Below are 26,648 nucleotides of genomic sequence, written 5' to 3' on the forward strand. Positions count from 1 at the left end.
TCTTTGTCTCTGGACAATATTGCTGAAGTTAATTTATAAATGAGCTAAACAACAGTTCATGGTTTCTGAAAGAAAGATGCATGTTTTCAGTAAAAAAAGGTATAAGAAATAGAATTACATTTCATTAAGAGAAAAAGGAAATATGGCTTATAGATGGCTGTTCTATAAATGGACAAATAAAGTGATGAATACAGAAAGTATAAAAAAGGTTTGTGGCAAGTAGAACAGAGTTCTTAAGACATTAAACTGCCTTTGAAAAAAAAATGTTTCTATCCCATTACCCACTGGAGTCACCTCCTGGGTACACCTCTCTCACCTCACCTCTGAGACTGCACTGCCCTCCTTAACTGACCCCTATCAGGTCTCTCTCACAGGGCCTACCTCCTTAAAAATCACCCGGCGACAACCTCTGTCGACCATCCAAGAAGACACTGAATGACCTGGACACTCTTCAACCTACAGTTGTTCCTGACCCAACTACTACAAGACCTCTGGACCAGCGCCCCAACAGGAACCTCCTTCGAAGACCTGACCACGCTGGTGTCTCAACTGTGACTTCAGGGAACCTTCTACAACCTGACTCCAGATGAAATTGATTTCTTTACTCTCATTCTCTACATCATTCTACATCCTAATGAACACTGTTCCTCCTCAGATTCAAGCAACCACCAACTTGGGACCTTCTGCCCTCGCCCTGACTGGCCTCTTCCTGTCTCTCTAACTGCACTCTTAATCTTAGTACTATTGCCTAGAAAATCCCATGGATGGAGGAGCCTGGTGGGCTGCAGTCCATGGGGTCGCTAAGGGTCAGACACGACTGAGCGACTTCAGTTTCTCTTTTCACTTTCACACATTGGAGAAGGAAATGGCAACCCACTCCAGTGTTCTTGCCTGGAGAATCCCAGGGACGGGGGAACCTGGTGGGCTTCCGTCTATGGGGTCACACAGAGTCGGACACGACTGAAGTGACTTAGCAGCAGCAGCAGCAGCAGCAGCATAGGCCTAATAACTATCTTCCTTCAGGACTGGTCACTTAGCCTTTGTCTTTCCATTGGTATCGCCTACGTTGTTAGCTGTGTTCAACTCCTAGGGTACTATTTCCTCTGCACTGCCTAACTAACAGAACCATGACTCCTCTGTTCCTTATCCTTGCTGCATTCCCCAGCCTTCCGGCTAGTCCATGCCCCTGCTCAGACATTTATTCCTATGTTCATTCCTCATGTGTTAATATGGCTCCAAGACCATGTACCATGAACCTCAGGAGGAGGGGAAGTCCAAACCCCTACTCACTGTTCAAGTACAAAAGAGACGAAGTTTTGTGATCACCTGCCATAAGCCAAATGGAAAAAACATGTGTTTCTATCCCATTACCCACAGGGGGTACTCAGACAGGGGTGGGATTAATTTCCCAGTTACAGGCGACTCCTGAGACTTATAAACGCCTAGACCTCCTTTATCAGTTACGGCCTCTCCTAAAACCTCCCTCTGATAACCAACACCTTACCCGTCTTCTTAAGTCTTCTTTCCAATTCTTCCAGTACACACAACATACATCCCAATGTTGGATATGCATGTCACTGTCTCCCTCACCACACATAGCAATTCCCTTACCCTCAACCTGGCTGTCACTGGACAATTGGGGGCGCGAGGAGAAGGGGACGACAGAGAATGAGATGGCTGGATGGCATCACCAACTAGATGGACATGAGTTTGAGTGAACTCCGGGAGTTGGTGATGGACAGGGAGGCCTGGCGTGCTGTGATTCATGGGGTCGCAGAGAGTTGGTCACGACTGAGTGACTGAACTGAACTGAACTGATACCTCCCCTTCTCAACAAAAAACCACACAACTTATTCGGCCAGTCTCTGACAATGTCCTACTCTGTGCCTCTTCAAACCTAACCTGTATCAACTACTCTAGTCCCAACTACACTGGTCTTACAAACTCCATTCCCTCCTTCTGTTCCACTTGGGTTCTCTGGAACAGTACAAATAATTGCACCAACCCTGGAATCTTCATTCTCTGTGGGACCTATGCATATTCATGTCTCCCCCTTGACCCCCCTGGACCTTGCATCTTGGTCTTCCTGACCCCGGGTCTAACATTCCTCAAAGAAGAAGAGGTAGAACAAATAGTCTACCCCCAAGGGAACATTTCCCACAGAAAAAGACAAGTTGTCATAGCCCCCCTCCTGATTGGGACTGGCATAGCAGCAGCAGTAGGCACCAGGATTGGGAGCATCTTGATCTCGGCCCATTTTTACTACAAGCTGTCCCAAGAACTTAATGAGGATATGGATCAAGAAGCAGAGTCCTTCGTTTCAATCCAAAGACAAATTAACTCATTAGCTTCCATGGCCCTACAAAATAGGTGAGCCCTGGACCTTCTCACCACAGAAAAGGGAGGGACCTGCCTTTTTCTAGGGGAAGACTGCTGCTGTTTTGTTAATGAAATGGGCATAGTCCAGGGCAGAGTCAAAGAACTTAGAGACAGAATTGAACACTGCCAAAAAGAGTTACAAAACCTTTACACTCCCCGAAACCTGTTCCAACAGGCCCTCCCTTAGTTACTCCCTTTCTTGGGACCATTGGTACTTATCATTTTATTCCTCTTATTTGGACCCTGTCTCTTCAATCTCTTTCAAAGGTTTCTCCAAGAATGGATTCAGGCCACCTTGCGAGACCAAGTCAAGACTGTTCTTTTGCTTGAAACCCTGACGGCGAGAATAAAAATTCAACACTACAGTCCTTAGACTGCCTTCCTCCCAGACTACAAACCCCTGATCCTCATTTATCAGCATGAAGAAGCCCTGAACATTAACGACACCCACATCTCTTTCTCTTTTTATATATACTCCTTAAAGTCTGGAATGAAGGAAAGTTGCATGGCTCAAGGTAGCCTGGAGTTAAAACTCCCCTCCAGGTCCTCCCCACCATTCTAGGCTAAGCAAATAACTCTCTCACCTGAAAAATAGACATTAGGTTGATTATACCCAGCTCCAAGCCGGCCCAGCCTCTGGCCGTTATCCAGAACTCCCTGCCCCAGCTGTTTAAGAGACAACTTCTCCCAGCAACCTTGGAGAACAGGCCCCCTTACTCTTTTCTTAGGTAAGTGCAGCAGCTCACTAATCTGACTGCTGCCCCTTCTCGCCTCATTAAAGGTGATCTGTTCCTGTAGAGTGCCAGTCTCATTCTTTTTCTGAACCTCACCTACTCTAACTCTGTACCCTACAGTGCTTTATTATTTATCTCCTGTTTCACATCCCCCCTCAATACATATACTAGAAAACAAGAGGGAGGTGATATTATCTGTCTTGCTCACATTTGTATTTATATCTCTTATAGTTCTCATACAGTATCTCATATGTATCTCATACAGTTCTTAGTATCTAATAACTGCTCAATAAATATTTGTTAAAAGTAGAATAAATGAAAACAGTTTTATTATTCAGAGACCTTTTTGTCTCATACTGCCTGGTTCTGGATTGCATTGTGTTATTCTCTGTGTGTATGTCATGAGATTATAAAACCATGAGATTGATAAGTTTATGTGGTTCATAAACTGGCTCTGAATATATATATATATTTACCCAGAAAATTACATTTTTACAGAATGGACAGACTTAAAATGTAGTCTGTAAAAAATAGATTTTCCAGAAACTAGTCACTTGCTCTATTAACATACTGAGAATTCTAATCTGTTTAAATAATGATAGAAGAATAAACTTCTGACTTTGTATACTTTTTACAATACACTGAAGCACAATAAAAGACAAGTTCTAAAAATATCACTGAAGACTTCTGCATTTATGTTTTGAAAATTTTACTCCAGGGGACAGTCCCAAGATGGCAGAGGAATAGGATGGGGAGACCACTTTCTCCCCCACAAATTCATTAAAATATCATTTGAATGTTGAGCAACTTCCACAAAACAACTTCTAGACGCTATCAGAGGATGCTGGTGGAGGACACCTGGCACCCAGAAAGGCAGCCCAATCTCTTCAAAAGGAGGTGAAGTGAAAGTGAAGTCACTCAGTCAAGTCTCTTTGTGACCCCACGGACTGTAGCCTACCAAGCTACTCCATCCATGGGATTTTCCAGGCAAGAATACTGGAGTGGGTTGCCATTTCCTTCTCCAAGAGGTCTTCCCCACCCAGAGGTTGAACCTGGGTCTCCCACATTGTAGGCAGAAGCTTTACCATCTGAGCCACCAGGAAGTCTCAAAAGGAGGTAGGACAAAATATAAGAGATGAAAACTGAGACAAATGATTTAGGGATGGAGACCCATCCTGGGGAGGGACTTGGGAAGGAGGAGAAGTTTCCACATAATAGGAAACTCTCTCACAGGCGTGTCTTTGAGGAGCTTTGGAATCTCAGAAGGCAACATAACTGGGGGGGGGGGAAAAACACACACACACACACACAGAATACACACCAAACTGCAACTGCCAGTGGAGAAGTGGCCAAGACACTGTGTGTCTGCCAGCAGCAAGTGGAGCTGGGCAAGGAGGTGCAGGCTGCATCGTCGGTCCATAGGGTAAGGACTGGGCTTGAATGCCTTGAGGACAATCTAAGGGAGCTAAAGTGACATAGCAACCCCCAAACCATGGGATCGCCAAAAAAATCAAAGGACCTTTCCTGCGAAAGACTAATCCTTCATGGTGACCCCTGGGGCCCTCACAGAACAAAAAACTCTTCCCCTAAAGAATACCAAAGGAGAGCAAGATGGCTGCCGTTTAGGGCCCTACCTCCCTGGAGGCAGAGAGGCATGTGTATGACAGCCAGAGTTGGAAGGCAAGGAGTGGCTGTAATATGGGCCCCAGAGATCACATCTTCCAGCAAACTGAGCAGTCTGCCAGTTGCTTACCACATCTTCCTGGGATCTTGGGCGGTTCACATCTGCCAGTAGTGTCACAGCCTGAGATAAACTCCCCAGAGGAGACACACGTCAAACCTGGGACTGTACCCTCACAGCACATATGGGAAACCAAGTAGCAGGGACCATGGAGGTGCATAATACACATGGTCCACCTGGGACAGTCCACTTGCCAAGCACCCAGTCACTTGAGCAGCTTGGACCTGAGAAGGGCACAAAACGCACAGCCCATGTGGGTCTGTGACCTTGCAGAGCACCCAAGAATCTGAGAGGCTTAGACCTGGGAAGTGCTCAAAATGCAGGTCTCACCTGGGACAGTGCCCTTGCAGAGCACCCTGGAGGCTGAGCAGTGTGGACCTGGGAAGTACATATCGCTGTGGGCTGTGGCAAACCCAGTGTGGTCCATCCACTGTGAGCATTCCCCACAAATGTCAGGGGTATTTGTTTGCAGTGTCCGTCCCTCTCCACAACACAATTGAACAAGTGAGCCTTCACCCACTAGTATCAGGACAGAAATTAGACACTGAAGAGACCTGCAAACAGAGGAAGGCAAAATAAACAAAGAAGGGGGAACCACCCCAGAAGTGACAGGAGCAACAGAATAAAACCCTGCAATTATTGCTGAGACTGTGTATTTGAGGAGCAGCTATAGACCTTGAGAATAAGTACAAGCCAGAAGAAGGGACTATTTGACACAAAACTGATCCCATACTGCCCACAACAGCTCCTGAAAAACTCCTAGGTATATTTTTACTATTATCACTTTTTAAATTTTTTTTAATTTATTTAATTGGAGGCTAATTACTTTACACTATTGTATTGGTTTTCCCATACATTGACATGAATCTGCCCTGGGTGTACATGTGTTCCCCACCTTGAACCCCCCTCCCACCTCCCTCCTCATCCCATCCCTCTGGTTCATCCCAGTGTACCAGCCCCGAGCATCCTGTATCATGCATCGAACCTGGACTGGCGATTTGTTTCACATATGATAATAAACATGTTTCAATGCCATTCTCCCAAATTATCCCACCCTCGCCCTCTTCCACAGAGTCCAAAAGACTGTTTTATACATCTGTGTCTCTTTTGCTGTCTCGTACACAGGGTTATCATTATCTTTCTAAATTTCACATATATGCGTCAGTAGAATCCCTTGGACTGCAAGGAAATCCAACCAGTCCATTCTAAAGGAGATCAATCCTGGGTGTTCATTGGAAGGACTGATGCTAAAGCTGAAACTCCAATACTTTGGCCACCTCATGCAACGAGTTGATTCACTAGAAAAGAGTCTGATGCTAGGAGGGATTGGGGGTGAGAGGAGATGGGGACGACAGAGAATGAGATGGCTGGATGGCATCACCGACTCGATGGACATGAGTTTGAGTGAACTCCGGGAGTTGGTGATGGACAGGGAGGCCTGGCATGCTGTGATTCATGGGGTCGCAAAGAGTCGGACACGACTGAGTGACTGAACTTAACTAAACTGAACTAAATACTGTATTGGTGTTTTTCTTTTTGGCTTACTACACTCTGTATAATAGGCTCCAGTTTCATCCACCTCATTAGAACTGATTCAAATGTATTCTTTTTAACTGCTGAGTAATACTCCATTGTGTATATGTACCACAGCTTTCTTATCCATTCGTCTGCCAATGGATATCTAGGTTGCTTCCATGTCCTGGCTATTATAAACACTGCTGCGATGAACATTGGAGTACATGTGTCTCTTTCAATTCTGGTTTCCTCGGTGTGTATGCCCAGGAGTAGGATTGTTGGGTCGTATGGCAGTTCTATTTCCAGTTTTTAAGGAATCTCCCCACACTGTTCTCCATAGCGGTTGTACTAGTTTGCATTCCCACCAACAGTGTAAGAAGGTTACCTTTTCTCCACACTAAAATTTTTAAAAATTTAAAAAGTGAAGTATTATCACTTTCTAAGTTTTTAAAAATTTTAATTCTTTATGACACTTACCTTTCATTTTTTAGCCTACTATTACCTTTAAAAAAAACTATTTTTAAAAACAAATATAATTTTTTTAAATTTATGTGATCAATTTTGTTTTGGATTTTTTATATTGTATTTGTCAGAGTCTAACCTCTATTCTAGATTTTTAATCTTTGCTTTTTTATATTTGTAATCAATTCTGTACCTTTAAGAATCTAATCTTCAGTATCCATTTTCCTGTAGGGATTTGATTACTGCCTTGATTGCTCTCTCCCCTCTTGACACTCCCTTTTCTCCTCCAAGTGACCTCTATCTCCTTCCTCCTCCTTCTTTTCTTTATATAACTCTGTCAGTCTCTCTGGGAGTGGATGGTTGTTGGCTGTGGAGTTGGCTGCTGTTGGCTCCACAGTTCCCGGCTGTGGAGAGTTGTTTCACCGTCAGCCTAAGGGTTTCATCTTCTGTGCTATATGGTTTGAGAAGCATTTAGGCTACTGTAAGAGAAGGACTGAAACCCAGAGGCAGGAGGCTTAACTCCAGAACTTTAGAATATCATAGAACTCCTGATTCCAGGGAACATTAATAGACAAGAGCTAACCCAAAAGTCTCCACACCTACACTGAAACCAAGCTCCACCGAAGAGTCAACAAGTTCCAGTGCAAGACATACCACATTAATTCTCCAGGAAAACAGGAACACAACCTTAATCATTAAAAGATGAGCTGCCCAAAGCCATGACAAGCCCATAGACACCCCAAAACTGACTACTGACACCTCATTGCACTCCAGAGAGAAGATATCCAGCTCTACCCACCAGAACACAGATACAAGTTCCCCAAAGCAGGAAACCTTGACAAGCCACTGGCCCAACCCCACCCACAGGGAGCAGAATCCACAATTAAGAGGAGCAACAACCTGCTGGCCTGCAGAAACAGCACCCCAAGCACAGCAATCTAAACAAAATGAAAAGGCAGAGAAATATTCAGCAGGTAAAGGAACATGATAAAAAAAAAAAAAACACCAAACCAAACAAAAGAGGAGGAGATAGGGAGTTTACCTGAAAAACACTTCAGAATAATAATAGTAAAGATGATCCAAAATGTTGAAAACAAAATGGAGTTACAGATAGATAGACTAGAGACAAGGATTGAGAAGATGCAAGAAATGTTTAATAAGGACCTAGAAGAAATAAAGAAGAGTCAGTTAATAATGAACAATGCAAAAAAGGAGATTAAAAACACTCTGGAGGGAACGAACAGTAGAATGAATGAGGCAGAAGAAAGAATAAGTGAGGTGGAAGATAGAATGGTGGAAATAAATGAAGCAGAGAGGAAAAAAGAAAAAATAACTAAATGAGGACAACTTCAGAGACTCTAGGACAAAGTTAATCACCCTAACACTGTAATCATAGGTGTCCCATTAGAAGAAAAAAAGAAAGGGCATTAGAAAATACTTGAAGAGATAATAGCTGAAAATTTCCCTAAAATGGGGAAGGAAATAGCCACACAAATCCAAGAAAACCAGAGAGTGCCAAACAGCATAAACACAAGGCAAAACACCCAAAGACACATATTAATCAAACTAGAAAATATTAAAAACATAGAGCAAACGTTAAAAGCAGCAAGGAAAAAGCAACAAATAACACTCAAGGGGATCCCCAAAAGGAAAACAGCTGACCTTTCAATAGGAACACTTCAGGCCAGTTAGTCAGTCATTCAGTTCAGTTGCTCAGTCGTTTCTGACTCTTTGCGAACCCATGAATAACAGCATGCCAGGCCTCCCTGTCCATCACCAACTCTCGGAGTTCATTCAAACACATGTCCATCGACTCAGTGATGCCATCCAGCCATCTCATACTCTGTGGTCCCCTTCTCCTCCTACCCCCAATCCCTCCCAGACTCAGAGTTTTTTCCAGTGAGTCAACTCGTCGCATGAGGTGGCCAAAGTACTGGAGCTTCAGCTTTAGCATCAGTCCTTCCAATGAACACCCAGGACTGATCTCCTTTAGAATGGACTGGTTGGATCTCCTTGCAGTCCAAGGGACTCTCAAGAGTCTTCTCCAGCATCACAGTTCAAAAGCATCAATTCTTCGGCGATCAGCTTTCTTCACAATCGAACTCTCACATCCAAACATGACCACTGGAAAAACCATAGCCTTGACTAGACGGACCCTTGTTGGCAAATTAATGCCTCTGCTTTCTAATACGCTATCTAGGTTGGTCATAACTTTCCTTCCAAGGAGTAAGCTTCTTTTAATTTCATGGCTGAAATCAGCATCTTCAATGATTTTGGAGCCCAAAAAAGTAAAGTCAGCCACTGTTTCCACTGTTTCCCCATCTATTTGCCATGAAGTGATGGGACCAGATGCCATGATCTTAGTTTTCTGAATGTTGAGCTTTTAAGCCAACTTTTTCACTCTCCTCTTTCACTTTCATCAAGAGGCTTTTGAGTTCCTCTTCACTTTCTGCCATAAGGGTGGTGTTATCTGCATATCTGAGGTTACTGATAAGTCTCCCGGCAATCTTGATGCCAGCTTGTGCTTCTTCCAGCCCAGCGTTCCTCATGATGTATCTGCATATATGTTAAATAAGCAGGGTGACAACACACAGCCTTGACGTACTCCTTTTCCTATTTGGAACCAGTCTGTTGTTCCATGTCCAGTTCTAACTGTTGCTTCCTGACCTGCATACAGGTTTCTCAAGAAGCAGGTCAGGTGGTCTGGTATTCCCAACTCTTTCAGAATGTTCCATAGCTTATCGTAATCCACACAGTCAAATGCTTTGGGATTGTCAATAAAGCAGAAACAGATTTTTTTCTGGAACTCTCTTGCTTTTTCCATGATCCAGCGGATGTTGGCAATTTGATCTCTTGTTCCTCTGCCTTTTCTAAAATCAGCTTGAACATCTGGAAGTTCACGGTTCACATATTGCTAAAGCCTGACTTGGAGAATTTAGAGCATGACTTTACTAGCGTGTGAGATGAATGAATTTGTGCGGTAGTTTGAGCGTTCTTTGGCATTGCCTTTCTTTGGGATTGGAATGAAAATTGACCTTTTCCAGTCCTATGGCCACTGCTGAGTTTTCCAAATTTGCTGGCATATTGAGTGCAGCACTTTCACAGTATCATCTTTCAGGGTTTGAAATAGCTCAACTGGAATTCCATCACCTCCACTAGCTTTGTTCGGACTAATGCTTGCTAAGGCTCACTTGACTTCACATTCCAAGATGTCTGGCTCTAGGTCAGTGATCACTCCATCGTGATTATCTTGGTCATGAAGATCTTTTTTGTACAGTTCTTCTGTGTATTCTTGCAACCTCTTCTTAATATCTTCTGCTTCTGTTAGGTCCATACCATTTCTTTCCTTTATCGAGCCCATCGTTGCATGAAATGTTCCCTTGGTATCTCTAATTTTCTTGAAGAGATCTCTTGTCTTTCCTATTCTGCTGTTTTCCTCTATTTGCATTGATCACTGAGGAAGGCTTTCTTATCTCTCCATGCTATTCTTTGGAACTCTGCATTCAGATGCTTATATCTTTCCTTTTCTCCTTTGCTTTTCACTTCTCTTCTTTTCACAGCTATTTGTAAGGCCTTCTCAGACAGCCATTTGCCCTTTGGCATTTCTTTTCCATGGGGATGATCTTGGTCCCTGTCTCCTGTACAATGTGACGAACCTCCGTCCATAGTTCATCAGGCATTCTATCAGATCTAGTCCCTTTAATCTATTTCTCACTTCCACTGTATAATCATAAGGGATTTGATTGAGGTCATATCTGAATGGTCTAGTGGTTTTCCCTACTTTCTTCAATTTAAGTCTGAATTTGGCAATAAGAAGTTCATGATCTGAGCCACAGTCAGCTCCTGGTCTTTTTTTTTGCTAATTGTATAGAGCTTCTCCATCTTTGGCTGCAAAGAATATAGTCAATCTGATTTCGGTGTTGACCATCTGGTAATGTCCATGTGTAGAGTCTTCTCTTGTGTTGTTGGAAGGAGGTGTTTGCTTTTACCAGTGCCTTCTCTTGGAAAAACTCTATTAGTCTTTGCCCTGCTTCATTCCGTGCTCCAAGGCCAAATTTGCCTGTTATTCCAGGTGTTTCTTGACTTCCTACTTTGGCATTCCCGTCCCCTATAATGAAAAGGACATCTTTTTTGGGTGTTAGTTCTAAAAGGTCTTGTAGGTCTTGATAGAACCATTCACCTTCGGCTTCTTCAGTGTTACTGGTTGGGGCATAGGCTTGGATTACTGTAATACTGAATGGTTTGTCTTGGAAATGAACAGAGATCATTCTGTCATTTTTGAGATTGCATCCAAGTACTGCATTCTGGACTCGTTTGTTGACCATGATGGCTACTCTATTTCTTCTAAGCGATTCCTGCCTACAGTAGTAGATATAATGGTCGTGTGAGTTAAATTCACCAATTCCAGTCCATTTTAGTTCAATTCCTAGAATTTCTAATTTCACTCTTGCCATCTCCTGTTTGACGACTTCCAATTTGCCTTGATTCATGGGCCTAACATTCCAGGCTCCTATGAAATACTGCTCTTTACAGTATCGGACTTTGCTTCTATCACTAGTCACATCCACAGCTCGGTATTGTTTTTGCTTTGGCTCCATCCCTTCATTCTTTCTGGAGTTATTTCTCCATTGATCTCCAGTAGCATATTGGGCACTGACTGACTTGGGGAGTTCCTCATTCAGTATCCTATCATTTTGCCTTTTCATACTGTTCATGGGATTCTCAAAGCAAGTATACAAAGAACCAAAATATAATAGTAGAAATAAAGTGGAGATATCTAAACAGATAACATGGAAATACAAAGGATCATAAGAGACTACAGTGAGCAACTATATGCCAATAAAAAGGACAACTTGGAAGAAATGGACAAATTCTTACAAAACTATAACTTCCCAAAACTGAAACAGGAAAAAATAGAATATCTTAACAGACCCATCACAAGCATGGAAATTGAAACTGTAATCAAAAATCTTCCAACAAACAAAAGCCCAGGACCAGATGGCTTCACAGGTGAATTCTACCAATAATTTAGAGAAGAGCTAAAACCTATCCTACTCAAACTCTTCCAGAAAATTGCACAGGAAGGTAAACTCCCAAACTCATTCTATGAGGACACTATCACCCTAATACCAAAACCAGACAAAGATGCCACAAAAAAGAAAACTACAGGCCAGTATCACTGATGAACATAGATGCAAAAATCTTTACCAAAATTCTAGCAAACAGAATCCAACAACATATTAAAAAAGATCATACATTTGACCAAGTGGGCTTTATGCCAGGGATGCAAGGATTCTTCAAAAGTCACAAACCAATCAATGTGATACACCACATTAACAAGCTGAATGATAAAAACCATATGATTATCTTAATAGATGCAGAAAAATCCTTTGACGAAATTCAACATCCAGAAAGCAGGCACAGAAGGAACATAACTCAACATAATAAAAGCCATATTCAAAGAAACCCACAGCAAACATTATCCTCAATGGTGAAAAATTGAAAGCATTTCCTCTAAAATCAGGAACAAGGCAAGGGTTCCCACTCTCACCACTAATATTCAACATAGTTTTGGAAGTTTTAGCCAAATCAATCAAATAAAAGAAATAAAAGGAATCCAGATTGAAAAAGAAGAAGTAAAACTTGTACTGTTTGCAGATGACATGATCCTCTATAGGTGTCCTAAAGACACCACCAGAAAATTACTAGAACTAATCAATGAATATAGTAAAGTTTCAGGACATAAAATTAATACACAGAAATCCCTTGCATTCCTATACACTAACAATGAGAAAATATAAAGAGAAATTAAGGAAACAATCACATTCTCCATTACAATGAAAATAATAAAACACTTATGAATAAACGTACCTAAAGAAACAAAAGATCTATATATAGGAAACTATAAAACACTGATGAAAGAAATTAAAGATGATACAAATAGATGAAGAAATATACCATGATCATGGATTGGAAGAATCAATATAGTGAAAATGAGTATACTACTCAAAGCAATCTATAGATTCAGCGCAACCCCTATCAAAACGGTATTTATCACAGAACTAGAACAAATAATTTCACAATTTGTATGGAAACACAAAAACACTCAAATAACCAAGGCGATCTCAAGAAAGAAGAAGGGAACTGGAGGAATCAACCTGCCTGACTTCAGACTATACTACAAAGCTATAGTCATCAAGACAGTACGGTACTGGCACAAAGACAGAAACATAAATCAATGGAACAAAACCAAAAGCCCAGAGATAAACCCATGCATCTCTGGACACCTTATCTTTGACAAAGGAGGCAAAATATGCAATAGAGAAAATACAATCCCTTTAACAAGTGTTGCTCGGAAAAGTGGTCAACCACTTGTAAAAGAATGAAACTAGAACAGTTTTACCATACACAAAAATAAACTCAAAATAGATTAAATATCTAAATGTCAGAGCAGAAACTTTAAAACTCCTAGAGGAAAACATAGGCAGAACACTCTCTGACATAAATCACAGCAGGATCTTCTGTGACCCACCTCCCAGCGTAATGGAAATGAAAACAAAAATAAACAAATTGGACCTTATTAAACTTAAAAACTTTTGCAAAACGAAGGAAACTATAAGCAAGGTGAAAAGGCAGCCTTCAGAATGGGAAAAAAATAATAGCAACTGAAACAACTGACAAAGAATTAATCTCAAAAATATATAAGCAGCTCATGTAGCTCAATACCAGAGAAATGAACAACCCAATTAAAAAGTGGGCCAAAGAACTAAGCAGGCACTTCTCCAAAGAAGACATACAGATGACTAACAAACACATGAAAAGATGCTCAACATCACTCATTATCAGAGAAATGCAAATCAAAACCACAAGGAAGTACCATCTCATGCAAGTCAGAATGGCTGCTATCCAAAAGTCTACTGTTGCTTCTGCTGCTGCTAAGTCGCTTCAGTCATGTCCAACTCTGTGCGAACCCATAGATGTCAGCCCACCAGGCTCCCCCGTCCCTGGGATTCTCCAGGCAAGAACAATGGTTGCCATTTCCTTCTCCAATTCATGAAAGTGAAAATGAAAGTGAAGTCGCTCAGTCGTGTCCGACTCTTAGTGACCCCATGGACTGCAGCCCACCAGGCTCCTCCATCCATGGGATTTTCCAGGCAAGAGTACAGGAGTGGGGTGCCATTGCCTTCTCTGATCCAAAAGTCTACCAACAATAAATGCTGGAGAGGGTGTGGAGGAAAGGAAAGGAAACCCTCTTACACTGTTGGTGGGAATACAAGCTAGTACAGCCACTATGGAGAACAGTGTGGAGATTCCTTAAAAAACTGGAAATAGAATTGCCATATGACCCAGCAATCTGACTGCTGGGAATACACAGTGAGGAAACCAGAATTGAAAGAGACATATGTACCCCAGTGTTCATCGTAGCACTCTTTATAAAAGCCAGAACATGGAAGAAACCTAGATGTCCATCAGCAGACAAATGGATAAGAAATCTGTGGTACATATACACAAAGGAATATTATTCAGCCATTAAAAAGAATACATTTGAATCAGTTCTAATGAGGTGGATGAAACTGGAGCCTATTACACAGAGTGAAGTAAACCAGAAAGAAAAACACCAATACAGTATACTAACTCATATATATGGAATTTAGAAAGATGGCAACGATAACCCTGTATGTGAGACAGCAAAAGTGACACAGATGTATAGAACAGTCTTTTGGACTCTGTGGGAGAGGGCGACCATGGGATGATTTGGGAGAATCGCATTGAAACAAGTATATTATCATACATGTAATGAATCGCCAGTCCAGGCTCAATGCATGAGACAGGGTGCTCGGGGCTGATGTACTGAGATGACCCAGAGGGATGGGATGGGGAGGGAGATAGGAGGGGGATTCAGGATGGGAAACACATGTATACCTGTGGTGGATTCATGCCAATGTATGGCAAAACCAATATAATATTGCAATTAGCCTCCAATTAAGGGGAGGAGGGAGGTGGGAAGGGGGTTCGGGAGGGGGAATTCATGTACACCCAGGGCGGATTCATGTCATTGTATGGTAAAACCAACCAATATAATATTGTAAAATAATTAGCCTCCAATAAAAATAAAGTTAAAAAAATAAATAAAAAATAATAAAATGATAAAATAAATTTATATTAAAAATAAAAATAAAGCAAAAAAATGCACATATGTGGAATTTAGAAAGATGGTAATAACGATCCTATATGCAAGACAGCAAAAGAGACACAGATGTAAAGAAAAGACTTTTGGACCATTAGGGAGAAGGGGAGCGTGGAATGATTTGAGAGAATTGCACTGAAACATGTATATTACCATATGCGGTCTTCCCTGGTGGCTCAGAGGTTAAAGCGTCTGCCTCCAATGTGGGAGACCCGGGTTCGATCCCTGGGTCGGGAAGATCCCCTGGAGAAGGAAACGGTAACCCACTCCAGTATTCTTGCCTGGAGAATCCCATGGATGGAGAAGCCTGGTAGGCTACAGTCCACGGGGTCGCAAAGAGTCGGACACGACTGAGCGACGGAACAGAATGGAACCATATGCGGAATAGATGACCAGTGCAAGTTTGATGCATGAAGTAGGGCACTCAAAGCCAGCGCTCTGGGACAACCCAGAGGGATGGGTTGGGGAGGGAGTTGAGAGGAGGTTCAGGATGGGGAGACACATATGCACCCGTGGGTAATTCATGTCGATGTATGGCAAAAACCACTACAATATTGTAAAGAAATTATCTTCCAATTAAAATAATTAAATTTTTAAATTAGAAAAATTTACTCCTGTCCAAAGAGGAATCCATCAAAATGGAATTTCACTTGAGTTTTCAGATGAAGCAGGATGTCACTGATTCATTTACAGGCACCCTCGTGTCTGCAAGCTCATCCTCTGGTTGCTAACCTGTGGATAGGCACATTGACAGAAGTCACAAGGACTTCTCCAGCCCTCACCTCTAAGAAAACGTCAATGGATCAAATAACATCTCTGCAAAGGAGGGATTTAAAAAACTACCTCAAACCATTGGCATCTGCCTGCTGTCCCGGGTGACTTCTACAGATGCACAGGAATCCCGGAGATTGATCTTAGATGCCACCACAGACCTAGCAATGAAGGTTGATTATGTTTTTCAACCTCAGTTCAGCTCAATCATGAGACTATATATCTTTGGAGGGATTCAGGTTCCCTTGCTAACACTTCTCTTGCTGCTTGTATACCTAGTTATGTCAAATTGGTAGGGGATGGGGCAATATTCTGAGAGGTGCTAATGAATCAAGGAGGTTAATTCCCCTCTGAGTGATATAAGGATACACTATTCAGAAGTTTCCCTATTCTCACATACCCTCACAGAGCAACTGTGACATGAGCTAAAAAAATCATCTGGGTAATCAAGAGAATTTCAATAATGAAAATTTTATTTTGAGATTAGAATACCCATTGTTACTCTAACCAAGACTTTGTCTTCTCGTATCAGGGCCAGAGAGACTTGCAGACTTACATGAAGCTGAGTGTGTGTACATAGGTGGATAGATGGGGTTCATGAACCCTTATCTGGTCAAATTGTTTTCATAGTGTATTTATCTCACTGGGTAAAAACTTTCCCTGTAAGAAGAACATCCTAAAAGAATTATATTTCCCATACAAAGAATGACAGATCTACAGTCAGAAATGCTCTCAAGTGAGATAAAATTGTACACACTGCTCCGTTTGCTACAGATTCAATCAGCAGGAAAAGAGGTAATGTAAATACTACCCTGCTGCAGCTCCCTATAGAAGACAGCTAGAAAATGTGGACTTGAGAGCCTCATATCAGCTGTTGGAAACATACCAAATCCAAGGTTACTTCGTGGATTTGTAAAGCAAGTAAAGCAAGAAAGTTTTGCTTTATTGGAAAATTAGCGCCGCTTAACAGAGTTCCTGATGAACTAGGGACGGAGGTTCGTGATGTTGTACAGGATACAAGGATCAAGACCATCCCCATGGAAAAGAAATGCAGAAATGCAAAATGGCTGTCTGAGGAGGCCTTACAAATAGCTGTGAAAAGAAGAGAAGCGAAAAGGAAAGATATAAGCATCTGAATACAGAGTTCCAAAGAATAGCAAGAAAAGATAAGAAAGCCTTCCTCAGCGATCAATGCAAAGAAATAGAGGAAAACAGAATAGGAAAGACAAGAGATCTCTTCAAGAATATTAGAGATACCAAGGGAACATTTCATGCAAAGATGGGATCGATAAAGGAAAGAAATGGTATGGACCTAATAGAAGTAGAAGATATTAAGAAGAGGTGGGAAGAATACACAGAAGAACTGTACAAAAAAGATCTTCACGACCAAAATAGTCACGATGGTGTAATCACTCACCTAGAGCCAGACATCCTGGAATGTGAAGTCAAGTGGGCCTTAGAAAGCATCACTACAAACAAAGTTAAGTGTAGGTGATGGAATTCCAGTTGAGCTCTTTCAAATCCTGAAAGATGATGCTGTGAAAGTGCTGCACTCAATATGCCAGCAAATTTGGAAAACGCAGCAGTGGCCACAGGACTAGAAAAGGTCAGTCGTCATTCCAAGCCCAAAGAATGCTCAAACTAGTGCACAATTGCACTCATCTCACACACTAGGAAAGTAACGCTCAAAATTCTCCAAGTCAGACTTCAGCAATATGTGAACCGTGAACTTCCAGATGTTCAAGCAAGTTTTAGAAAAGGCAGAGGAACCAGAGATCAAATTGCCAACATCCGCTGGATCATGGAAAAAGCAAGAGAGTTCCAGAAAAACATCTATTTCTGCTTTATTGACTATGCCAAAGCCTTTGACTGTGTGGATCACAATAAATTGTGGAAAATTCTGAAAGAGATGGGAATACCAGACCACCTGACCTGCCTCTTGAGAAACCTGTATGCAGGTCAGAAAGCAACAGTCAGAACTGTACATGGAACAACAGACTGGTTCCAAATAGGAAAAGGAGTACGTCAAGGATGCATATTGTCACCCTGCATATTTACCTTACATGCAGAGTACATCATGAGAAATGCTGGGCTGGAAGAAGCACAAGCTGGAATCAAGATTGCCGGAAGAAATATCAATAACCTCAGATATGCAGATGACACCACCCCTATGGCAGAAAGTGAAGAGGAACTAAAAAGCTTCTTGATGAAAGTGAAAGAGGAGAGTGAAAATGTTGGCTTAAAACTTAACATTCAGAAAACTAAGATCATGGCATCTGATCCCATCACTTCATGGGAAATAGATGAGGAAACAGTAGAAACAGTGGCTGACTTTACTTTTTTGGGCTCCAAAATCACTGCAGATGGTGACTGCAGCCATGAAATTAAAAGAAGGAATGTGATGACCAACCTAGATAACATATTAAAAAGCAGAGACATTACTTTGCCATTAAAGGTCCGTCTAGTCAAGGCTATGGTTCTACCAGTGGTCATGTATGGATGTGAGAGTTGGACTGTGAAGAAAGCTGATCACCGAAGAATTGATGCTTTTGAACTGTGATGCTGGAGAAGACTCTTGAGAGTCCCTTGGACTGCAAGGAGGTCCAACCAGTCCATCCTAAAGAGATCACTCCTGGGTGTTCATTGGAAGGACTGATGCTGAAGTTGAAACTCCAATACTTTGGCCACCTCATGCAAAGAGGTGACTCATTGGAAAAGACCCTGATGCTGGGAGGGATTGGGGGCGGGAGGAGATGGGGGCAACAGAGTATGAAATGGCTGGATGAGATCATCAACTCTATAGACATGAGTTTGGGTAAACTCCGGGAGTTGGTGATGGACAGGGAAGCCTGGTGTGCTGCGATTCATGGGGTCACAAAGAGTCGGACACAGCAGCAATTGAACTGAACTGAACCCAGTAATATCAACTTCTGTTTGATAGTTTATAGACATTATAGTGTTTCATTTTGTTTTGTTGGGCACAGATGAAAGAGGTCCAGCATTATCCATCATGAAATGTTGACCACTCTGTCTCCAGCATACATGTTGAATCTGACCATGTCTCACAATCTGCACTGCATCCATCTTGTCCTAAGCCACTCTCATCGCCAGCCTGGAATACTGTCACAGCCTCTTTACCAATGTTCCCCATTCTGGGGTTGACCTCCCATCTCATTCTACCCCCATCACTACAACCAGAGGGATCCTGTCAAAATAAAAGTCACATCAAGTTATTTTTTCACTCAAACACCCCATCTCAAATTTATCGCTGTCTTATTTGAAGTAAAAGCCAAATTCTAGCAGAAAGTAGCAAGGCTGGAATTTTAGCCTATTCTGTCTCCAGAGCTCACCCCCTTAGACACAGCTTCCACAAAGCTTTGAACTTTGAAGCTGACCTCCAACTAGTTTTTATCTACTTTTCCCACAATAGACTTATATCATCCTGTTGCTGGGCTTCCCAGGTGGCGCTAGTGGTAAAGAACCCACCTGACAATGCAGGAGACATAAGATACATGTGTTAGATCCCTGGGTCAGGAAGATCCCCTGGAGGAGGGTCTGGCAACCCACTCCAGTATTCTTTCCTGGAGAATTCCATGGACAGAGGACCCTGGCAGGCTATGGTCCATAGGGTTGCAAAGACTCGGACACAACAGAAGCGACTTAGCATGCACACATCCTGTCATTCTCTGGTACCCCAGACCTGTGCTTGTGCCCTTCCACTTAGGCTTCTCTTTTCTTGCCTGTGCCACATATGGGGAGCTTTTCCTTCCAAACTTCCCACCCTCTATCTTCAAGCATTATGTACTCACCAGGCATTTATTCATCCATTCAAGGCATATATATGGACCAACTACTATAATGTCAGGCACAGGGAATATAGAGGTGAATTCTGACCTCAGTCTAAGAGCTCACAGTTTAGTGAAAACAGGAATGAGTATCTGCCTACAAACAGAAAGGTATCAGTACAAAGGAATGTCAGTGACCAGAGTCATGATCTCTCTGAGATGACAGCTAGGTAATGTGCTAAACATCTGCTCTCTCAGATTAAAAATGTGCATTTTTAACAGAAACCTTCTAGAGAAAATGATTGAACCTTGACCCAGAAGAGTGATGCTAATAGCAGCAACTTCAAGTTCTGTAACAAGCTGATAGGTTTGATAAAATTAAGACAGGGGTTCTTTAAGAAGACTCTCAATTAATGTCAAATTAGTCATTGTTCATACACAAAGGGCATCTCCTTAAAAACTGGTCATTATAAAGTCAATGTTTTTCAGGGGGCTAGTAAACAGAGCCAGTCCCTGGCTTCAAGACTAAATATATTGTCCCCATGTACACCTGTTTCAGGGTTGATTCTAATCCATGTAACAACAGAAATATAACATTTTATATCACTGTGGTGATTATAAGACAGAAATTCTAGGAGAACAAAAATGCAATCAGTTTAACCAAAATCAGAAGATTCTGACAGTACATGGTAATGGCAATGTAAAGCCGATGTAAAGTTATGAAACTATACTGAAATGGTACATACAGTATTAATATGGTAGTTACCAAATTGTGGTACTGAATACCTATGATTTCCTTTTTATTTTCTGGATATTTGAATAAATACATTTTTTAAAGTACTTATCCCGATGCCAGGTAACCACCCAAGAGAAGTAAAAACATATGTTCCTGCAAAAACCTATACATAAATGCTTGAAGGTATTATTACAATGCTTTATTCATAAGAGTCAAAAGGCAGAAACAATCTAAATGCCTTTCAATGTGTTAATGGTTAAAATTCCATTTTATATGACACTCTGAATAAAAGAAAACCATATGGACAAAAACAGGTCAATGGTTACCAACGGAGCATCATGAGGGACTATTTGGGGTGATGAAACTCTCCTGTGTCTGGTATAAGTGGATACGTTACTATATGCATTTGTCAAAACCCCATAGAACAGAACTATACATCATACAGTGAATTGTAATGTATTCAAATTTTAGAAAATTCAACCAGAATGTTGGGGAAAGGGGTATAGGACTGCAGACTGTGATAAATGAATCTAACTATATTATTATATGAATGAATTACATGATGAAGGGAATGGGAAAGAAAGGAGTTGACCTAAATAATTTTGGAAAATGGTATTGACTGGATACTACAAGGCTAAAGACAGCAACAACAAATGGTGTACAAACTACACTCTAGTTCATAACTTCATTTCTCAAAGGGGTATGGCTTAAGGATTCTGAAACTACCTCATAAATATACTAGGGTTGAAAAATCAAGTAAATATATTGCAGATAATGAGAACCAGGTTTCTCAGTGTCACAGAAAAAAAGATACAAATAAGAAAAGGGAGAAGACTAAAATGAAACCTGCATGCTGCATTGGAGTCATAGGTATCAGTGTGGACTTGTAGGTATTTTTTTATTAAGTATTCTAGATAGACTCAGAAATAGATATAGATGTGTATATGTATAAGTTAGCACATGCATTATTTCCTACCTGGGGCTTCCCCGGTGGCAGCAGTGTTAAAGAATCTACCTGCCAATGCAGGAGATGTAGTTTCAGTCCCCAGTTTGGGAAGATCCCCTGGAGAAGGAAATGGCAACCCACTCTAGTATTCTTGCCTGAAGAATCCCATGGACAGATAAGCCTGGTGAGGTACAGTCCATAGGGTCTCAAAGAGTCGAACACGACTGAAGAGACTTAGCATATACACACGCACATGTATTTCCTATCTATACCCACTGAAAGGACCCAGAAGCAGTGATATCTCAATAGCAAGTACATGTAAGGCACAGATCATGGATTTGAAATGCCATTCCCCATTAAACAAAAGGTTGGCTGATCCCAGGGCTGGAGCATGGAAAAGAGAAGATGAACCTGGTGCATCTTGTGATGATGAAAATAAGGAAACACTTTTGAAAAAGATAAAGGGCATGCTCAGCACAGGAGCCAACCTAAAAGAGATTCCAATAATTTGCTGCTCAAAGCTGGAATAATAGAGACGATTCTTATTAACAGAGTTTTCCAATTATTAAATATACAAGGAATGCGGAAAATAGAAAATCACCATAGTACTTCATTGTAATAATTGCTGCAGACAAGATCAACTGATGAGTGTTAATATTAGTGGGCAAATCATAAGCATAAACAGAATATTTTCATACTTTCTAATATCTCCCTGCAAATATTCTTAAATACAAAGGGGAAAATAGTAAGTTTATAGTGGAGAACCCTGACAGACACCGCCTTAACCAAGTGAAGATTATCACCCATAAGGTATAGCAACATCCTGTCCCCTTGATAGACTGCACAAAGGGCACACAACTGTGCTAGCCTCTCCAATAACGTGTAACCTCAGTCTAATCATGAGAAAACATTGGGAAAGCCCCAGTAGAGTGATCATCTACAAAATAACTAGCCAGTACTCTTCAAAAGTCTCAAAGTCATGAAAGATAAGGAAAGACTGAAGAACTGTCACAGACTTGAGATTAAGAAGACATGACAACTAACTTCAGTGTGAGGTCCTGAACTGGCTTCTGGACCAGAAAAGGGACATTAGCAGAAAAACTGGTAAAATCTTTACTGATACATTACCATGGTTATTTTCTTAGTTTTTGTAATGGTTTGTTGTTATTGTTTAGTTGCTAAGTCATGCCTGACTCTGCGACCCCATGGACTGTAGCCCGCCAGGCTTCTTCTGTCCATGGAATTTCCCAGGCAAGAATACTGGGGTGGGTCACAATTTCCTTCTCCAGGGGGTCTTCCTGTCCCAAGGATCAAACCTGTGTCTCCTGCATTGGCAGGAGGATTTTTTACCACTGAGCTAGAAGGGAAACCCTTTTATAATGATACCATGGTTACATAATATGCAAACCTAACACCTAGGAAAGTTAGGTGATATGTACGTGGAAATACTCTGTACCATTTTTACAATTCGTGTAAAATTACCTAAAAATTATAAATTTCAAAAAATGAATTATCTTTTCTGAGGAAACAAAAGTAGTAAGTCTAGTAACAGAAAGTACAAGATGTACGCTCCTATTGGCCAAGAGAATAGTTACCCCTCAAAACAATCACTGCAAAGGAACATCATAACTTAGAGTGAGAAATAAGAAAAGAGCATACATGTCAACTCTTTCTCTGGACAATATCTCTCCAAGTTATTTATGTCAAATTTTGCCACTGTTTTTAAGTCATTTTCTTACCAGGTAAGTGGATATACAAGGGAGATCACTATCATTTCCTAGGTGATTATTGGGATGCTGAAAGCAATGTATTTTGAGATTCAAATATGAAGAAAAGTAGAATTTCCTATGTTTCTTCCCCTCACACATTGGTATGGTTGTCAGTCACCATGGGAACTAATCCAAAGACTTAGAAAAAGCAATCAAGAGACCAGAACTACTTCATCTCACTCAAAGTAGAAAATATTTAAGTTCTCTCCATATGTCTTTAAACTGTTCTATACAGATCTCTAGAGGCACAGGAGTAGAAATTGGGGTAATAAGGTAAATACAGTAGGCTATGTGGCAGCCTAGAGCATTCCTAGAGTAGGAGTATTTAAATCTAGAAGAACTTCATGAACATGGCACCAAATGGTAGCCAATACCTTGGGTCTCCATAAGAACTATCAGAACCATGATAAATAATAATAACTAATATTTACTAAATGCTTGGTACATTGCCCCATTTTTCATTGTTAATCCTCACACTGCTGTATACAAGAGGTGTATGTACTATTTTTATCATTAACAGATGAAGAAATTACTCTTATTTGAGGTTAAATAAGGGCTTCTCTGGTGGCTCAGCAGGAAAGAATCTGCCTGTGATGCAGGAGATGCAGGTTCGATCCTTGGGTGGGGAAGATTTCCTGGAGGAGGACATGGCAACCCACTCCAGTATTCTTGCCTGGGAAATCCCATAGACAGAGGAGCCTGGTGGGCTACAGTCCATAGGGTAGCAAAGAGTTGGACATGACTTAAGTGACAGCACTCACGAGGTTAAATAAATAGTCCCAATTCCACAGCCAACAAGTGGTAGAGGCAGGCTTTAGACCTAGATAGTCAAGGTCTAGTACCCATGGTCTCAATTACTATGTATGGTGCCTCACCATGAAGGCTGCTGTCAGAGAACACTCATTCTCAAATACCTAAGAATCAGTAACCATATTGAGGAATGTGGAGTTATACCATACTGACCTGCTATTTTGGCCATGAGTATTGCCATTCTGTTTAGGCATATAACATATATAGTTTGAAAATTTATAAAAAATATCACTTGTCTGGCAGTTGATGAATGTTCCTGGTACAGTCTCATTTTCTAAGCATGAGGCAGAGCCAGGGGCTGTCCATTCAGATCACTCACACACTTGGGTTTAAAAAATGATCCCTGTGTAATTGTGAGAAGATTTGACTAGGAAATCACCTGAGCAAACACAGGGAGTTCCAGAAAGCCAAACCAACCCCTGGATTTAGCTGCCACGAACACTGTGGGTGTTTCTAAGGCTCTACAAAGAAACTGTTTGGTGATTTGCTTATATTAAAAAGTTATTCTGGAATGATTTAGAATGTCTTAGAAAACTGAACTCAGACACCACCAGTCTGTTAAACCAGAGACTTGAAATAGTCAAGAATAGATTTCAATCCTTAATCAAGAGCACTAGACTTAGATTATTTGCCCTACAAAGAGTCCACTCTTGGCGTGATCACTCACCTGTAACCAGACATCTTGGAATGTGAAGTCAAGCGGGCCTTAGAGACCATCACTATGAACAAAGCTAGTGGAGGTGATGGAATTCCAGTTGAGTTATTTCAAATCCTGAAAGATGATGCTGTGAAAATGCACTCAATATGCCAGCAGATTTGGAAAACTCAGCAATGGCCACAGGACTGGAAAAGGTCAGTCTTCATTCCAATCCCAAAGAAAGGCAATGCCAAAGAATGCTCAATCTGCCGCACAATTGCACTCATCTCACACGCTAGTAAAGTCATGCTCAAAATTATCCAAGCCAGTCTTCAGCAATATATGAACCATGAACTTCCAGATGTTCAAGTAGGTTTTAGAAAAGGCAGAGGAACCAGAGATCAAATTGCCAACATCCGCTGGATCATGGAGAAAGCAAGAGAGTTCCAGAAAAACATCTATTTCTGCTTCATTGACTATGCAAAAGCCTTTGACTGTGTGGATCACAATAAACTGTGGAAAATTCTGAAAGAGATGGGAATCCCAAACCACCTGACCTGCCTCTTGAGAAACCTGTATGCAGGTCAGGAAGCAACAGTTAGAACTGGACATGGAACAACAGACTGGTTCCAAATAGGGAAAGGAGTACATCAAGGTTGTATATTGTCACCCTGCTTATTTAACTTATATGCAGAGTACATCATGAGGAAGGCTGGGCTGGAAGAAGCACAAGCTGGAATCAAGATTGCTGGGAGAAATATCAATCACCTCAGATATGCAGATGACACCACCCTTATGGCAGAAAGTGAAGAGGAACTCAAAGGCCTCTTGATGAAAGTGAAAGAGGAGAGTGAAAAGGTTGGCTTGAAGCTCAACATTCAGAAAACAAAGATTATGGCATCTGATCCCATCACTTCATGGGAAATAGATGGGGAAACAGTGGAAACAGTGTCAGACTTTATTTTGGGGAGCTCCAAAATCACTGCGATGTTGATTTTAGCCAGGAAATTAAAAGACGCTTACTCCTTGGAAGGAAAGTGATGACCAACCTAGATAGCATATTAAAAAGCAGAGACATTACTTTGCCAACAAAAGTCCGTCTAGTCAAGGCTATGGTTTTTCCTGTGGTCATGTATGGATGTGAGAGTTGGACTGTGAAGAAAGCTGATCGCCGAAGAATTGATGCTTTTGAACTGTGATGCTGGAGAAGACTCTTGAGAGTCCCTTGGACTGCAAGGAGATCCAACCAGTCCATTCTAAAGGAGATCAATCCTGGGTTTTCATTGGAAGGACTGATGCTAAAGCTGAAAGTCCAATACTTTGGCCACCTCATGCGAAGAGTTGACTCACTTGTAAAGACTCTGATGCTGGGAGTGATTCGGGGCGGGAGGAGACGGGGACGACAGAGAATGAGATGGCTGGATGGCATCACTGACTCGATGGACATGAGTTTGAGTGAACTCCGGGAGTTGGTGATGAACAGGGAGGCCTGGCGTGCTGTGATTCATGGGGTCACAAAGAGTCGGACACGACTGAGTGACTGAACTGAACTGAACTGAAGCTTCCATTTTAGAAAGTAGCATGATTACACAAAAGTTTTACTTATCAACTTTGCCAATGAACCAAAGCAGGAAAAGATTAATTCACTGGAGGGCAAAATTCCAATTCAAACTATTTTCAATAGGTTAAAACCAACAAAAATTCAATTACAAAAATATTAAGATAGGGGAAGCCTGACTTGACAGCTGCTGTTCATGTGCAAAGAACTTGGGAACTTCAGCTGATCACAAATGTACTTGTGTCAATAGTGTGCCACGCCTCTAAAATGACTAATTTTAGAGATTATAATCTTCATTAACAAAAAGTGAGCCTAGTTGTTCTTTCTGAATACTCATTGATCAGTGCACATATGGAACACGCTTGTCCAGTTCTTGGCACATTTTAAAAGGCAGTGGCAGTGTCAGAATTTCTATATAGAAAGGGCTTATGATACTGAGGTATAGGAATAAGATGTCTCAGTGTCTGTAATTTACTTGAAGATATTTCAGTAAAAGAATAAAATGAAACAAGGATGACACGTCTTAACAACTGTTAAATCTAGGTCATGGGGTATATGCGAGTTCATTATGTGAATCTACTTTTATGTGTGACTGAAATTTTGATGGCTGTTGTTCT

This window comes from Moschus berezovskii, chromosome X (genome assembly GCF_049115385.1).
Source record: "Moschus berezovskii isolate FMDL1 chromosome X, NW_MosBer_1.0, whole genome shotgun sequence".
NCBI lineage: Eukaryota > Metazoa > Chordata > Mammalia > Artiodactyla > Moschidae > Moschus > Moschus berezovskii.